The sequence below is a fragment of the Corvus brachyrhynchos genome, unplaced genomic scaffold (genome assembly GCF_000691975.1).
Source record: "Corvus brachyrhynchos isolate BGI_N302 unplaced genomic scaffold, ASM69197v1 scaffold365, whole genome shotgun sequence".
NCBI lineage: Eukaryota > Metazoa > Chordata > Aves > Passeriformes > Corvidae > Corvus > Corvus brachyrhynchos.
The window spans coordinates 269,014-276,631 of NW_008239544.1; the positions used below are offsets into that span (position 1 = coordinate 269,014).

The 7,618-nt window shown below is 46.0% G+C and overlaps 1 long non-coding RNA gene across 1 annotated transcript; it reads right to left on the minus strand.

Moving 5' to 3' along the window:
* Positions 1–400: 400 nt before the first annotated feature.
* Positions 401–2,671, minus strand: LOC108448452. Its single transcript, XR_001864336.1, has 2 exons — positions 1,075–2,671; positions 401–877 (listed from the first exon to the last, which is right to left on the minus strand). It is a non-coding gene; the product is annotated as an uncharacterized LOC108448452 (long non-coding RNA).
* Positions 2,672–7,618: the final 4,947 nt, after the last annotated feature.

Below are 7,618 nucleotides of genomic sequence, written 5' to 3' on the forward strand. Positions count from 1 at the left end.
CGCTCGGCCCCGCTCTCAGCCCGGCCCCTCCGACCGTCCCCGCGCCCCAAAAGGGGACGGCAGGAGGCAAGCGGCCCCCCCGCAGCTCTGGCCCAGCGCCGGGTGCAGCGTGCTGCTCGCTCCCCGCAGCGGCCCTTCTCCTCCCTGCATGAGCGCTCTGTTCTTACCGGCAAGGGCGGTGTGTTCTGTGTGATCGTGTAAAGGAGAACGGATCCCTCTGTGTGTGTCCAAACCCGCAGATCCTGCCTCTCCCAGCTCCCCCCCAGCCCCATCCTGCTGGGCTTTTCCATCCGAATACACAAGCACAGGGCAAGGCCCCGGCGCTGCATCCCCTGCACCTCTGCAGAGGCGCTGCAGGAATCAGCCCCTCCTGTCAGACACCAAAAATCGCCAAAAGGGCTTGTCTGCAAAATAAATAATTCACCAATCTCAAATCTGACAGATGCCAAAGTCACCAGAAATGCTTGTTTGCAAAACGAAAATACAAAATAATTCACCAATCTGGCAGTCGTGCAGGCAAAAAGGGCAGTGCCTGCTCACTGAAGGCAGAGGTGCATCCACGGAGAATCACTTGGATGCTACAATAATAGCCAAAGAGCCAATCCTTCAGCAAATTCATACTCCCTCTAGGAGAGAAGCTCGGAGGCTCCAGCCTGGAAGCTCTGATTCCAAACGTTCCCTCTGAGAGTGGAAGTGGTACCTGTGAGGAGCTGCTTCCCCGCGAGTGCTGCACACGAGGAGTGGAGCCCAAGCTCCAAACCCCAGGGTTGGTGTCCCTCCTCCCGGAGCACCCTCCTCTGTGCACGTTTCAGACAGGCAGGAGATGGGGTGGAAGGTTTTATCCAAGAGAACTCCAGGGAAACGTGAGATCGACATCCTGGGGAAAAAGGGCACATTTCAGTTACATTTCATTTCCATCACGACCGCTTCCCGCCATTCCAGGAATCCCAACCAGCCCAAGCCTCGGAGCACTAATCCGAACCTGACATCTAGTGGCTGCTCAGGGGCTCAAAAACCTGCGGCTGACTTCATGTAAACATCCCGGTTTAGGAAGAGAGCAAAGACAGAAATTACCTTGGCCCCGAGCACGTTCTTCCAGTTTTCAAGGAGAAATGGGACCTGAAGAGACTGGAAAGACTCTGACAATTAATTAAAAACAAACAACAAAACATTTATCATGGTTTTTCTGTAACCCCAAAAGCCTTTATTTGACCTTACCGGTTTACCATTACAGGCAATTTTTAGAACTGCATTTCATGATTTATCCCAGGTAAAATGTTCACAGGACGACGAAGTCAGGAAAAGAAGCACATACTTACAACATTTGGGATTATCCCTGTGTCAGCCTTGTTACATCAGGATCCAGCACACAGGACTGGGATTGAAATTAAGTATTTGCTTCAGGGTGTTTTCAGAGGAATGCTCAAACTCAGTTACGTATTGGGGGAATAAAATCATTCATCAAGGGATTCACTTCAGAGCTCCAGGCCAAGCTCCTCAAGGCCAACAATGACCTAGAACCGGATCTCCCGATTTGGAAGAGCCCCACAGGGATCAAGTCCAACTCCTGGCCCCAAGAATCCCACCATGGGCATTTCACACCTGACATGAACGCACACAGGCATTTCCATGAACTCTCACAAGCACGGGACAGAGTTATCCTGTTCTTATTCTTCCAGAAGGGAATTTCTTACTGGACTCACAGCCAAGAACCCAGAAATCCCAGGCTCCAGAGGCAGTGGAGCAGCAGCCACTGAACTGTTCCACTGTTCCACTGTTCCAAGCCCAGCACATACTTGACTCTCTTGCAACTTAATCCATGGAAGTTAATTCTGCAATTGTTTTTCCATTTGTACTCCTGAGAAAACACCAGCCTGGCATTGGGGTGTGTTCCCAGAGTACTTGATATCTTCAAAGCACTTCCCAAATGCCGAGTGTTGTTATCAGCCCAGCCACGAACATTACCTCTCCTCAGGCCCCCAAGTTATTCCGCAGGATCTTTGAAGACTATTTGATTATCCAATCAGTTCTCCATGTGCTAACACTCAGGCACTCGGAGTTTGGCACATCAAAAAGGAGGAGGGAAGGAATGATTTGTCAGGAGGACAAACAATGAGCAGGAGCAGGAGCAAATTGGCCATTTGTGAGGAGCGATGGGGATGTTTTTAACCAGTTCTTTGGAAAAGCTGCCTTGATCCAGCCACCCTGCTGGCAGCAAATCCCCCATTTCTTCAGCAAACACCTCGGCTGTGCTGATAAAGAGCTCAGAGCTGGTTTTCCTGGGTAAATGGAAGTGGTGGCAGCTTCTAGAACCATTAAATGGTCACAAGAGCAGAGCTGGCCTCACTCCTGACCTGTGCCACTCTTTCTCCAGAAGAAAATGGGCTGCCCACCCCACAGCAGAGTTGGGGAGCCTTCTGTAAACATAATCTACAATTATTTTAGGGGGATTCCTTAACCAGGAATAGAATCTCCTGGTTTTTCCTATCAAAAGAAACTTCTTTGGATTAATCCAGCTAAACAAAACCTGTCTGTGTGACAGCTGGACTCCAAGCGTGGCTCAGCTGGGAGACAGAGAAATTAATGCTTATTTCACCCAATTTTCATAGAATCATGGAATGGTTTGGGATGAAGGGACATTAAAGCTCATCCAGTTCCAACCCTGACACCTTCCACTGTCCCAGGTTGCTCCAAACCCCATCCAGCCTGGCCTTGGACAGTTCCAGGGATGGGGAATCCACAGCTTCTCTGGGAACCCTGTGCCAGGGCCTCCCCACCCTCACAGTGAAGGATTCCTTCCCAATATCTCACCTAAATCCACTCTTACATCAACTTTTAATTGATATCAGTAATTTAATTTATTTAACGGGGTATTTTAGGGTTATTTGAGAGCATTTTTGTAGCCACAAGCACTGAGTCACACCACACGTGGGCTCAAGGCTCAGTTTTGCCAAGGCCTTTGACAGGACAGAGGAAGGAGCTCAGCTGACAGGTCCAGTTTAATGGGCAGTGTCCAGTGAAGGAGTTCAGCAGAGATCCTGAAACCCTGGGATCCTGCTGGAGATGGCCTGTGGCATCTAGCTGGATGTGGTCAATCATGAGATAACCTTCAGCAGCACAGAGAGCTCATTGTGCTTTCATTCTAACACAGTTCAGCAGAGTCTTTCAGAGCTTGGAATTATCACAGAACATCTGAGAGCTGATCAGACTCCACTCCTAATGAACTGGGGCATTCCCAAAGAGGAATTTGAGTATATTCTTTCACAGGAGATCTGATTGGGTTTTTTTTTTACTTGAAAAGCTTAATTACACAACAACGAGATACAGGCACGGGTTTTCTCTGTTCCTTTATTGTAGTTGCACACTAATGTAACAGTGTAAAATGCAGCAGCTGAAAGGTTCTATACATCAGGGGAAAACTCAGGGAAAGGGCCTGTATCCCAGGAAAAGAAAGCATTCCCTGTTCCAGGTGTTGTCTGCAGAGACAGTGATTTCAGTCACTTATGATCAGGCAGGTACCAGACATTAAATACACAATGTAATAAAGGCCACAGAAACGAGATGCACCAAGGAAAAAAAGCCAAGATGTGCCAGGAAATAAAAGTTAAAACATCCCAGATTAAGGCATGGAGGGACCCTTCCTCCAAAGCTGAATTCCAGTCCTCTAAAAACCTGTGGAGATCAAAGCAAACTCCAATTCTAGAGCTTTCAAAACGAGGGGAGACCCCTCTGTGCTGACAGAAGGCAGCACAAAAGTGGTCAGGAACGGCTGAAGAGTGAAAGTTCCGGAATGTAGGAACAGGGCTCAAACATTCCAACACCAGAGGAAGTTGTCCCAACTATGAAGTCACCAAGGACAAGGTAAGAGCAGCATTTCAGAGAAAGATTGAAAGGCAGCTGGAAGTCAGGCCAGCGCAGACACAGCTTTGTGCTCCAAACCTTCTCCTCCCTTTCCAGGGAGTTGTCCCAGAATTATCCCTGTAACAGCCTTTAATTCCTAGGATTTGCGCCAGGAATTCCTCCCAGGGCAGTATTTAGTAATAAAGTTACTCTTCTGCAAGGAAAACACAAATATATGCTTTGACCCTTTCGTATTGTGCCACCCAAAAGAGCCCAAAGGTTCCTCTTTAATTTAGTTGTGCAAAATCATCACAAAAATCAGCTCTAACCCAACCATCAAATCATTTTTCCACACAGAAATTCCTGAGAATTCCTGAGAGAATAAGGCACAGGGATTCCATCCCATCTCTTGCCTTACACACATGTGCAGGCACACAATTACTTTCCCCAAGTTAACATTCACAAGGTCAATAAAATCATTGTAACAGAAAAGTTAAAACTGAAAAAAAAAAAACAAACACCCAAAAAAACCCCTTTGTGTTCATTTCCAGATTAATTCCAACAATCTGCCCTGCAGCTGAGCTCAGCCTGCCTTTAGGAGATGCTAAAACACTACACATAAATGCAGGACTCCAGAAACAGCAAAATAAATGTAACAAAACCCCTGTAAACTTCTTTTTGTAGCACAGCAGAGTTATTTTTTTATTATTATTAAGCCTGTTTCCAAGTATTTGAAGTGATCAGTGCTGAAATTGGAATTTATTCATTTTATGTCAGTACAAATAGGTGTGATGTAAATATGGATACAGCTTAACTGTGTGAGTGGATAATTCACTGTTCTCTAACAAAGCTTCCATGCCAATACTTGAACAAAGTAAATCTCTGTGAGAACTTTAAATAAATTCTATGAGAACTTTAACTGGATTGCTGGGAAGGGAATATCCCACATCCCTTTTGGTGGATACAGGGTGGTGAGTGTGTTCAAAAGGGATTTACACATCCAGGAACAAAATCTGATTGAGTGGAGCAAAGCATGGAGAACTCAGTGGGTGTGAGGCTGCTACAGAGCAGCTGAAGTTGAACACTTACACCCTGGCAATTCCCTAAGAAAATCTGAATTTGGGGTTTGTTGGGAAAGCTGGATTAACTGGTGATTCTTCCAAACTCAGTGGGAATTGCAAAGGCAATTAAAAAACTGAGAGGTTACAAAAGCTTTCTAAAAGATCCATTCATAAATGATAAGGAGATTGATGTACCTACAGCCCAGTGCTGCTGAGGCAGTTCTATTTTTAATTAAAAGGCAACATTAAGATGTCTTTGTATTACTTTTTTTTCTTTTAATGAGTAGTAAATATCTGAGCTGCTGCCGTCTTTCTCCAGGGTCCTCCTCAGAAAAGCGTCTGCAAGAGCAGCACTGAACAAAAATCTCAAACTTAATGACTGGACCATTTTTATTATTATTATATATTCAAGCAAAAGGTAGAAGAATCCTTTTCCTGTTGCCAGAACTGTAGATATTCCTTCCAGCTTTATTTTGGAATATATCATTCTCCAGCAAAATCATCACTGATGTGTTTTTGTGGCTAAGAGTCTGTGTGATGATGGCAAAGACTGCAGAGTTCAACTGAGATCATGGAATCATAAAATCATGGAATGGTTCGGGTGGGAAAGGACCTTAAAGCTCATCCAGTCCCACCCCTGCCATGGCAGGGACACCTTCCACTGTCCCAGGCTGCTCCCAGCCCCATGCGAAGAGAGATGGCACAACCGAGATGGAAATGTTCCCCCAGGCAGGGAGGGCTTGGGGGAAGTGGTGAAACCAAAGAGCTCCACTGCCACTGAACTCCCTACAGGAAAAATATCCTACACTGGGATAAAAGGAGATTTCCTTCCTTTTACCACCCAGAGTCACTCCAATTGAAGTGGCCACAGTTTCAGGGGACAAAGGCACAACTGTTGCACCATAACAACAGCCTGAGGTAGAGTTATTGAGGAAGGAAAGGCAGGATCTGGGCACTTAACTGGTTCAACAAGATTATCTCAAACCCTTAAAATCATCAAGGTCACACTAAAAAGTGTTAAGGTGCTTCGAAACAGAACACTTGGACTTTAAAAAAACAAAAGTACCTATTGGAAAGGTCTGGATTTAGCATTGCCAAGCCAGGTCATGGCTTTATTTGTGCTGAATCCCACCAGGAATCAAACACAGGGAGGAAAGATTCCTCAAAAGACTCTTCAAACACAACCATGGAGATCACACCAGGAGTTCAGAGCCAGAGCTGCTCCTCATCAGAAATCTGGTGCGTGAATTTCATTTGCTAAATACAGCAGAGCATGAAGAGCCAGAGAGAAAGGTGCTTGAGAGAAAATTAGTAGTAGTAGGATGTGAGAGGTAGGTAATCCTCGGGGCAGCTGGACCGTAACGTCTGGAAAAGGCTCAGAGCTGGCAGCTCACACAGCAGCTCTGCTTGGTCCACAAATCAATTCCAACCCCCACTGGACCTCGTTACCGTAAGGTGCAATAAAAACAAACTGGTCCCCACTTGCCCTGAAGCTGGGTGTGTCTTTTTATAGGAACATACATCTCAAGGCAAAACTTCGAAGAGAGCGCACTGAGTTACTGAAATAAAACTCCTTTCTGGGTGCTGCATTTTGTCCGCACTCTCCTAGCACACGTTTCAGGAATTGGTTTGGATTTTTTTTCCCCTAATCCCACTGGGAGGGTCAGGTGAGCCTTATCTAATCTTGTTTTCCTTTGACGTGATCAGTTTCCTGGGATCAATTGGACATTTTCACCTAATTTGCTGCCCTTTCCAGCCTTGAGATACTGGTGAATTCTCTTCTCCTCCCTTCTGATATATTATTAACACAGGACAACAAAAGCAGCCAAAGCCAAAAGCTTCTACATTTGTTAAAAGGTTTTAGAAAAAGTCTTCTGGCTCATGGTATAGTTACAGTGGGCGTTCTGTGGCACCCACATCAAACACGGAATGTGCAGCCAACAGAATGGAAAGAGATCCTGGAACTCATTTTTGTCCTCTTGTCGTCCAAGGAAAAAGGAAGGTAAAATGTCTCTGAGACGAGCTAGTTCCCTTCCAGCTCTCTTCTCAGACATCAAACAATTCCCCAAAAGGACCTGATCAGTACTAATAGTTTTCATTTCTTCTCACTTCCTCCTTCCTATTTTTACCCGGGACTATTAATTCATGCAAGGTGTTACAAATGTACTGTGGTATTGGCTTCTCGCATGTTACATAATTGTTATCTTTTAGATGAAAAGGTGTGCCTCTGGCTCTCTTCCGAACCACCCGTCCGTAGCGCCCTTTTTGCTGTTGTCTCCTAATTTTATTAAACTTTTATTAAACTGTCCCTTTTCTTAAACTTTCCTTCAAATTCTACAAAGAGTGAAGCTCGTTTTTCACGGCTGCGCAGTTGCGGTGATCCCTCCGCGGGCAGGATCGCATCACAAATAGTCCCTCCGGCGGATCCCTCCGCGGCCGGGCCGCATCATCGCTAATTACAAGTATTGGTAAATTCAAAAGAACTCGTTAACACAGAAGAAAGCAAGTACGCTTCATGCTGGGTGGGAAACAGAGTCTAACGGGATAAGAATTTTAAAGTTGTCCGAGACCCAAGGAAAGGAGCAAAGGGAAAGCAAGAAAGAGAAGGGCTGGGACCCCCTCGAAGCATTGCCCCCTCCATTCCCACTTGCCCCCTGCAAGCCCAGGCTCCTGTGGCGCCGCTCGCAGCTGCAGCGCCGCTCCCAGATCGGAAGCGC